Source organism: Salvia hispanica, chromosome 1, assembly GCF_023119035.1.
Source record: "Salvia hispanica cultivar TCC Black 2014 chromosome 1, UniMelb_Shisp_WGS_1.0, whole genome shotgun sequence".
Taxonomy (NCBI): Eukaryota; Viridiplantae; Streptophyta; class Magnoliopsida; order Lamiales; family Lamiaceae; genus Salvia; species Salvia hispanica.
In genome coordinates, this window is record NC_062965.1 from 25,898,912 (window position 1) to 25,909,796 (window position 10,885).

At 35.5% G+C, this 10,885-nt stretch overlaps 1 pseudogene; it reads right to left on the reverse strand.

Annotated features, from left to right (window-relative positions):
* Positions 1–6,188: 6,188 nt before the first annotated feature.
* Positions 6,189–7,320, reverse strand: LOC125192278 (annotated as a pseudogene).
* Positions 7,321–10,885: the final 3,565 nt, after the last annotated feature.

Here is a 10,885-nt window from a genome sequence, read left to right on the forward strand (position 1 = left end):
ACCTAATTAAACCTTATTAAATTAAAATCGGGGTATGAGTTTATTTATAGGTGTAAAATATTTACAATATATTTTTTTTTTGTAAATAAAAAATGTCATGTGGTAGTACGATAGGAGTCATAGGACTAGGGGTGGGTAGGTAAGGTATACCTTACCGAAACCACCATACCGTATACCTTACTGTAAATACGGTATGCGTAAAAGTCATACCTTTACCTTACTAAAGTTTTCGGTATACCGAACTTCGGTATATCTTATTTTCGGTATGACAAATTTTCATACCGATACCGTACCTCATTTTCGGTATATCGTACCGAAGTTCGGTATACCTTACTTTTGTGGTATACCTGACTTTCAACATCAATTAAAATAGAAAATTAGAGTTTTTAAAATATTATTTATAATTTATAATTTTAAAAATAAATTTAATATAATTTATTCATAATTATATTTATATTTCACAATAGATTTTATAATTTAAAAATATATAAAATATATTTTATCTATAATTGTATTTATATTTTTGTGGTATATACCTTAATTTACGGTATATACCGAATTTCGGTATGCAGCGGTATACCGCGGTATTTGAAAATTCATACCGTTACCTTACCGGAATCTTTCGGTAAGGTATCATACCTTACCGAAAGTCACGGTATACCGAAAATTCGGTATTTTCGATATTTTTTCGGTACGATAAGGCCAATATTTTGGTACTTCGGTATTTTTCCCCAGCCCTACGTAGGACTGATAACGTGCTCAAATAGCGTACGTATTAAGTCAATTCTTAATTTTCGTTTGGGACTTAATTTGGGGATCTTGAAATTTATTCAGGAGTGGACAAACTTGTAGTGTTGTCATTCCAATTTTCCACAAATGCTTCGTTCTTTTCTTCAATTTTCTTGTTGTAACTGTCATATAGTAGAAGTCTTGGTCTTGAAGAAAAGTCCACAACCATACGGACTTGTTTTCTTGCATGGAATATGGATAGCATAATTTTTTTGAAAACCAGGCCAAGCCGGTAAGTGAATAGGTGAAACTAGTGGTTCATAGTTCAATTGGTCGAACCGGATCAACCACTATCTATATATTTATATATATACTAAAAATGAAAATAATAAATTTAAAGATGTTACTCTATCCGTTTCCTAATCATATAAATTCTTTCTTTTTTGAATCGATTCTTAAAAATAGAAACACTCCATTTTATGAAAGTTCTTTCTCTCTACAAGATGAGATCCATTTTTCCCTAATACACTTTCTTTCTATCTCTTTTTTACTTTATCAATTTTGCATTAAAATTCGTACAGTTTTTAAAGTTCATATTTTAGAAAATGAAGGGAGTAAAATACATAGAATTTAAGAATCAATTCACTAGTTTATGAAAAATTATGATGAAATAACTAATTAATTAATTTTTGAAAGTATATAATTATACTATATAGAATATAAGAAATAATTCACTAGTTTATAAAAATTTTATATTAATTAATTAATTAAATTTAGAAAATATATAATTATACTACATAATATATGAAATTTTATTAATTAATACATAAGCATAACAAAAGTTATTGTTATGTCACTATAATTAATGTGTTAGAGTGGTTAAGGAGTTGGCCTATCTAAGGTCAAGCATTTGAATCTCTTGGGCAACAAATATTTTGAAAAATGCTCCTTCTTCCCATAGAATATGATCAGATGACCCACTTCTCTTTTTATTTTGTACCAATAAAAGGATTTGAATCTCTTGGGCAACAAATATTTTGAAAAATGCTCCTTCTTCCCATAGAATATGATCAGATGACCCACTTCTCTTTTTATTTTGTACCAATAAAAGTGACTCATTACTTAAATGAAAAAACTATATATCTACTTTATTTTTCCTCTCTTTTACTTTACTCTCTTAACTTACCACACAAAATAAAGCTGCATAAATTTCGTGCCGTCCAAGGAATGAGTCATCTTCCTTGGAATAGAGGGATCACATTAAACATCAAACACCGGTCCGACTGACCGGCTCACCCAGTTCAAAACGGCCTAACGTGGTGACGGTTTTATGCGGTGTATCGGACTGGATTGGGCACTGACCGGCCGACCGGCCCGTCCGGTCCGGTTTTTAGACAATTGGATAGCAGGCTTTGTCACACGTATTGTATTTTCTTTGTTTTGTATTGTGGACTCCAAAACCCCACGACCTGTGATTTCAGTCTTTGAGCCGCTAAATTCTATTATTTTGTGTGGAAATAGGTGGAAAATTAATCCCACAAATTTGTTGGAATTGCTACCTCTCGAACATGGATAGAGGAGATGAATTACCATAGCAACTTTCTTCATCACAAACTGAAACCATACCACCCCGTCAGGGGCGGACGCAGAAAAAATTGGTTGTAAGGGCTGAGCTTCATTATATATTTAATACGAACTAGTGCAAAATATACTCCCTTCCTCCCATAAAAATATATGCACTTTCCATTTTCGTCCGTTCTTCCACAAAAATATGTGCATTCCATTTTTGTAAAGTTATATTAATTCAATAATGTAGGTCCCACTATCCGCTTAATACTACTTTAACTATCATTCCCCTCTCCTCTGTTACGTTACCAATTTTGTCTTCATTCCTGTGCTATACCCCTTGTCTATATTTTTATGGGACGGAGGGAGTATCTAATAAAAAGAACATGTCAGAGCTTCTAAAGCGGTGACAACTGAATTCTACTTGTTCTCATTAATTGAAAACGTTGTAAGATTCGTTCGTTATCAATAGTTAAAAACAGGTCATTCTCAATATACACAATTAAAATGTCATTTATCCACTCATCTCTCATTAGTTTATATCAATAAGATACTATCAACACCCACGTTATTCTATATATTAGACAATCACAATTCACAACTATTAGCTCGCAACTAACATTGTTATCATTTTTTTAATTTGCAACTATTCTATCAAAATTTTAAAAATACAAAAGGTAAAATATAAAATTAACAACTTTAATAAACTCTTTACCTCACAATTTATGTAAAATTTGAATGTTAATTTCTCTAAAGTCTCAAAAACTCAAACCCTTTGTATTCCTTTGATTTTTTAAAGTCCCAAAACCGTGTACCCACTTCTTCTTAAATTTTAATAAAAACGTGTGCCCACCTTTAAAAGTGATAGCACTTCTATAAAATGCGTTCTCTATTTTTTAAAGTTAAAAACGAATACATATAAAGTGGGGTAAGTGTGGTAAGTTTGACTTTTACTTTTATAATTAATTAATTCATTTATAAAATTACACTTTCTTTATCTTCTTCCCTACGCTGCCAGACATCATTATTACACTTTCTTTCTGCAGATTTTTACTTCCCCCTTCTTTAATTTCAGCCCCTTATAATTCTTCATCACAAGATAATTTGGTCTTCAGTAGCATTAATTGGTAAGGGCTTAACATTATTTTTCCAAATTTTGAAAAAATTGAAAACAGAAAATTAAAAAAAAAAAAAAATTGGGTAAGGGCTTAAGCCCTACCCTCTCTCCACGTGTGTCCGCCCCTGCACCCCGTGATTAAATGAAATCGAACGTGAATATGAAAACAACATTAGTGCGGTACCATATATATATACTTCATCAGCTCATTTAAAATGAAACATTTTCTTTTTTTTATAGTCTCATTAAAAATGAAAAGTTTTCTAAAGTAGAATCAATTACTCCCCCCCGTCTGTGAATATGAGTCTCGCTTTTTCATTTTATTCCATCCGCAAATATGAGTCCTAGTTCACTTCTACCATAGATGATTATAGGATCCCATCTTCCACTAACTCATTCCACTCACATTTCATTTAAAACTAATACTATACTCCCTACGTTTCTTAAAAATAACAATTCTTTTCTTTTCAGTCCATTTCTTAAAAATAACATGTTTCAAACTTTCCATTTTTGGAAATCTTGACACTCTTATACACTTCCCTAATAAAGTGGGGCCCATAATCCATTAACATTAATTCCATTATTTTTTCTTCTCTCCCTCTCTCCTCTACTTTACTAATTTTTTTCTCCTTCTCTCTTACTTTACAAATTTTTCTCCATCTCTCTTACTTTATCAAATTTTGCATTAAAATCCGAGTCATTTCAAATGTCCATATTTTTAAGAGATGGAGTAGGACTCCTATTTCACTAAAAACCGTGCCGCCAAGAATTGGAACTCCTAATGGCAGACGGAAGGAGTATATCTCTAATTTTTCATTTATCTTACTTTACTCTCTTTTTATTAACTCGCAAAACAACGCTACATAAAATCTCATGTTGATTCCCCAATGTTTCACTCTCCTAACAAGGTATTCTTTTGAGATGAATCCTTTTGTTGGTTTATAACACATTGCCTTCGTTTTCTCCAGGCCAATGACCAAACGCTATACATCGATATTACCAACCGGCGGCTGCCGATGTGGAGCTGCAGCCAACAGCTTAAGCGGTGGCGCGGTGATAATTGGCACAAAATTCAAACATCTCTTTCTCTTACTTGCTCTCTTCGTCAGTGGCAAATCCATTAGGCGAATAACTCATGCTCTGATTCAACGTCGGGAAACCGTTTCATCGATTGTTTACCTGGATTTGCACTCAATCAACCCAGTGGGGGCGGGGCTGGATGATGGGTGGGGAAAATATGCCGTCTAGCGTGAGTTCTCTGCCTAAGTTGAGCCCTAGGACAATATTGAAATTTCATCAAATCAACGAGGATTGAATGGTAATTTAAGAGTTGATACATCTCCTACGCGTAACTACAAAAGAAAAATGATGTGATTTCCCAAATCATAGTCTTGTGTATATAAAACACAAATTAGGATAAATTCTAACCTTTTTAATCCTCTAAAAATAATTTTTTTTTTCTCTACACTTAACATATAAAACAAACATCTCCCAAAATTTTGTATAATTACTCAAGTAAAATCTACCTTGAAACGAATGGAGTATTTTGTAAAAGGATAATAGTGGAATATCAATATGTTATAATATACTCCCTTCGTCCCACATAATTCGTCCCACTTTGTCCAGACACGGATTTTAAGAAATGTAATAAAAAGTGAGTTGAAAAAGTTAGTAGAATGTGAGTCCTACTTTTATATGTTAGTTTATTATAATAAAATGTGATTAGCAATGAGTTAGTGGAATATGAGGTCCACTACCAAATAGTATGGTAAAAGTGAAATGTGACAAATTATGTGGGACGGAGGGAGTATAATATAATTATAAATCTTAAGAGAATTATTTATCCACTATATAAAAAATTATTTTATAAAATTCTTTAATTTGCTATCTGTTTCATACTTTCATTGTTAATTTGATTTTTATTGTAAAATGGATCTAGTCTTATATAGCAATAAGTGCCTATTATTAGAGTGAAAATTTAAATAAGTCATTTTCTTTACTTGGAACATAATAATCATACCACCCTCACCCAAAATACACATTCATATTTTATATTATTACAGGTTATTTGCTTATAAATATACAAACTTTTAATATTTTCTAAATTTTTCACTAAACTTTATTTTCTGGAATACATATACACTAATTTTTTTTATTTTCCCGACTTTTTCCTAAATAAAAAAGGCAAATTAAAACTTTGTGGCATCTATGTTTGAAGGAGTTGGCTGATGTAAGGTTTTCGGTGCAGAAAGAGATGGTTGTTGTGCTCTAACAAAACACAAATTTCAAAATTTTAACATACTTCCAAACATAGAATCATCATTCTTGGAATCATAATTCTAAAGTTTATAATCATAAAATCATAATCTCATAAATAGTAACCATAAGAATTAATTTTCTTAACAACCTTTACTTTTTTTTCAAATAAACGGGCCTTACAGTTTTACCAATAATATGATGTTAGTGTCTTATTGATGTTAAGTGAATTATGATATTAGTATTTAAAGAAATGATTTGGATTAATTATTATAATGATTGAGATAAGCAAGATGCAAGACATTGTTAGAAAAAGAAGGAACAAAAAAATAATCATCCATCCATGCAACCTATGTTATTTTTAGTAACAACTAAGCAATTTTGAAACTTGAAACCAACTTAATTATAACATTAAATGATATGATTACCATTATGATACAGATCAAAACGACAAAAATACATGATTTATTAGAATGAAAGAGAGAAAAAAAAGTTTCATATAAGCACATTAGAAGTAAAACTAGATGGAACTTAATAAAGAAGTAGGACTTGGAGGTGTGGGAATCTCAACAGTTCCCTCCAACATTAGCAGAACTTTCTTCACAGTTGGACGCAGTGACGGATCATATTGCACGCACCAAATCCCTATCTTCACCATCCTCTCCACTTTCCTCTCCTCCACCATCTCATCCCCCACTAGACTCCCAATCTTCCCCGATGCATAGCAGTCGTAAGCCCATTCCTCAAGAATTGCCTCATCCTCACTCCTGCTATAATCAACACACCTCCTACAGCATATGATCTCCAGCAGCATCACTCCGAAGCTATAAACATCTGCTTTCACTGTGATCGCATGCTTCTGGTACCACTCCGGTGCAACATAGCCCTTAGTACCTCTTATCCCAGTATGCGTATTGGTCTGATCTTGTTTAAGGTGCTTTGCCAGCCCAAAATCCGATATCTTGGCGCACCACTTCTCGTCCATGAGTATATTCTGAGGCTTTATATCACAGTGAATGATTTGAGTCGTGCATTCTTGATGCAGATACAGTATTCCTCTAGATATATCTCGAGCAATCTCGACCCGTTCCTCCCAGCCCGGCCGTTTTTCTTGATTGAAAAGTATGTCTGCGAGGGATCCGTTGCTCATGTACTCAAACACCAGAAGTTTGTTGTCTCCATCAAAGCAATAACCTAGGAGCCGGACTAAGTTCCGGTGATACGTCTTCCCAATCGTCTTCAACTCTGTCTGGAACTCTCTCTCTCTCTCCTTGTTCAAATTCCTTCTCCAACCTCTTCACCGCCACCATTTTCAGGCCATTCTGCATAACCCCTTTGAACACCGTGCCGGATGTTCCTCTCCCTAGCTCTTCCTTGAAGCCGTTTGTTGCTTTGGACAGATGCTCGAATGTGAACGCTTGCAGCGAAATGCCTTCGAAAAAGTTAACTCCATCTTCCCTACTGATCTTAATGTAGTCCTTCCGTTTCTTGTGAACGAAGATCACTGAAATTGACATGGCCAGGACGCCAATAGACATAACCACAATGCCGGTGATAAGGATGTCTATACTCCGTTTTCTCTTGATGATGATTTTACGGGTGGAATCGCCTCCCGCGTAGGGTACTGTGGTTATGTCTCGAACGAGTGCCATGTTTGCGCTTTCCAGAGATATTCTTCCGAATCTTTACGGAAGCTTTTGCTTTCTGCATTTACTGTAGTTAAAGAAAGCTGCTTCGCAAATGCAATCATCGAGGCATGCTTTGCTGCATTCTTCTTCAGTCATCATAATATCGAAATACTCATACGAGTTATCTTCCCATTCGGTGTTTTCGACTCTTCTCATAACGTAATTCGATCTATCGTCAATTTTGGGACAGCCCTGCATGGAGAAGGTTCTAGAACAGCCGGCTGTGTTGTTGCCGGACTGAACGGAGATGAAACCAGGAAGACACTTGCATACCGGCACACTATCCATGAGAATGCAGAAGGAGTTGACTCCGCATAAACCTATAGGCTTACACTCGTTGTAGGTGGAGGACCATCTCCTGGTGCTGGTGAGATTAAGGAGTGACAGAGAGTAGATCCGGAAGATTCCTCCAACGTCGAGCTTCATGAAATTAACGTATCCTTGCGTAGGGAATCCACCACTGGTTAGATTCCTCAGTGGCAAGTTACCGTTGAGCAGAAAAAGGTGGCCGTCAATGTCGAAGTTGAGAGTGACGTTAACTGCTTTGTTTGGCTCTTCTACATAGTAAGCGTAAGTTTTTGTGTCTCGCGTGTTGGCAGGATACTGCACAAGGTATCCATCGTTCTGCATCTTCAGCCTAAATTTCCCTCTCCCGTAGTCAGTCTCGGAGGCGCTGGAGAAGAGCTCTTTTCCAGAAGTGAGGCGCTGGCCGGGAAGGAGGGTGTTGGTCGGGTTGTCGAAGCTCTACCAGATTATTTTTGAATCAGATGTTGGAATCAAATTAATGATTCACATAATTCATCACATAAATCACACATGTCGAATACGATTGATAAACATAAAGCGGAAGCGTACATGGATTCGGATTCATGATGTTGTTGATGATTCTGAAGTATGGAAATTAATCTTCCAAGTGACAACGCTCTCTCACAGATTCTCTGTAATCTGTAGAGTCTTGATATTACGTGTGGTCAATAGGAATGGGAATCTATTGACCTATTTATAGAGTTGCATTTGGGGACCATAACCATGTATTTAGAGAATAAGTCCTAAACTTTATTATAACTTTAATTTCACCCATAACAAAATTAAAGTTATTCAAAGTAGTATCTGCACAATAGTGCTCATACTTTTATAGATAATCGTTTGACCCTATAAATTATACTCCCTCCGTCCATGAAAATTCGTCCCGGTTTGATCGGGCACGGGTTTTAAGGAGTATAATGGAAAATGAGTAGAAAAAGTTAGTGGATTGTGGGTCCTACTTTTATACATTAGTTTTATAATAAAATGTGAGTAGGAATGAGTTAGTGGAATATAGGGTCCACTACCAAAAATGGTAAAAGTGAAATGGGACAAATTTTGGAGGACGGACGGAAATGGAAAAATGGGACAAATTTTGGTGAACGGAGGGAGTATAACCTTAGTAGATCACGTAATCGGGTCAATCAATAAATAACCATAAATATTATACAATCTTTAGACTATTATGTTGGACCACATTAAAATGTTCCAACAATCTCCCACTTGGGCCAACATAAAAGTCACCAAATGATTGTACATTACTAAAGTTGCGCGCTAACTATTTATATTAATCATCTTTGCCGATCTGACTCATGCTAAACTTGCAATCAAAATGTCACCCACAAGTGTATGGGGGTATGTAGCACGTGGCAAGTTAAAATTATCGATCCTCGAAGACTAAGTGCCGGCTTGAGTACTACGATGCAATTTAGAACACTATCTAGACTATTAGAAGGGCTTTTTTTTTTTGGTTTTTCTACACTAAGATCAAAGAACGAGTAAGTAACTAAGAGCAAAAGGAAATTAAGACAAGAAAAATGATAGTTTTCACTCAAATTGGAAAGGTAGGGATATGGATCCGTTGGTATGGATCACGGGTGTTCACCTAGGGATCATGCTCATCTAAATGGTCTTATGTGTGGCTAGGAAGGTCGGGTTAATTGGTTAGACTCCCTCTCGGGTGCACCTAACACGTTGATCAGCCTCTAAGGTCGGAGTCTCCTCCCTACACTTCGAAACCAACTCCTACAACCTACGGACCCAAGCCCTCTCTCTAGCTATGTCTCTCTCGAGCACATACAACGCACGGAGTTGTTGGTCATTTAACTATCTAATTAAGCATCTTTCAATGACAATAATTAGAATAAGACATATCAAACTGGTAGCTAATCAATTGGATAATGAAAAAGCACAACAACCAACAAAACCACCACATAAGACATAGATAAGCATGAATCAAGGTTTAGCCCATGAATTCCATACAAACTTCACCAATATCCCTAATAAGAACTTAACTACTCATAATGGAAACTAAGACAAAGGAAAATACAAAAACAACTAAAGAAAACATAGTAAGAAAAGATAATAGAACTCCCTAAGGTGGACTTGATGTTGGGGAGAGCCTTCCTCTTCAATGTCTTGAAGATGTAAGCCTCCTTGCCTTCAATCCTCTTGAATCTCTCAATTTTTCTCTCAATTTGCGGTGGGGGAAGTTAGGGTTCGAAAATGAGTGAGAACCCCTTTTATATTTGAAGCTGTCAAAAACACCCGACCGGGTTTTCTCTCTGGAATCCGCAAGTTGCACGAAACACCCGACCGGGTTTTCCGAGAATGGAAAACACCCGGTCGGGTTTCTTCTCTGGAATCAGCCATTTGCTCCATTTTGCTCCGTTTTGACCTGTTTTTACTTCAAAACTCCGACAAACTCATTACTTCATCTAATTGATGACTATATGAGTGAAAACCTATTATAAACACCTTAAACCATCAAAAGCACTCTCTAATCACCCATAAAACAAGCCTAAACTATGAGTTTGTCAACTCCCCCAAACTTAAACACTTGTTTGTCCCTAAACAAGAAGAAGAAAATAAGAAGACAAACTCATGTAAGGATGTTGGAGTGTCATCATTGCCTCAGTAGAAATAAAGTAATCAACAAGTATCAATGGCCTCGTAGACAAGTATAACGTTATAAAGTATTGCTTCAAGCTACTATCATGTACTCAACCTTGCCAATTCGCCCTCACAAGGAGAAAATGCAATGTGCATTTTAGAAATTTCACTCACTCTCAAGGTGTATAGGCTCATGACATAACTCTCAAATCATCAAATCATGCATAGTTTACCATATGCTTGCTCGAAATCTACACTCTCCTCTACTACGGTGTGATTAAAGATCTAAGGTCCGAAAGGTCTTTTCTATAGGTTGTAATGTAGGCTCTTTGGATAGGTGAGGTAATTTTTGGCTAAAGTGACTTTAATCCCCAAGATATGACATATTCAACTTCACCAACTTTCTTCCCCAATCTTAGCTAGTACTAGGCTTTGCCTAGACTCTTCCCATCTACCAACATTCCACTTTTGTTCAATACCTCTTTTTCAACATTCAAGGCACCCCTTTTTCACCAAATGTCAATTGCTCACCATTTTTCGCTTTCATTTTTTTTTCTTTTCTTTTCTTTTTCCCCCTTTTTTTTTTCTTTTTCTCCATGCTTTGCATGGTATC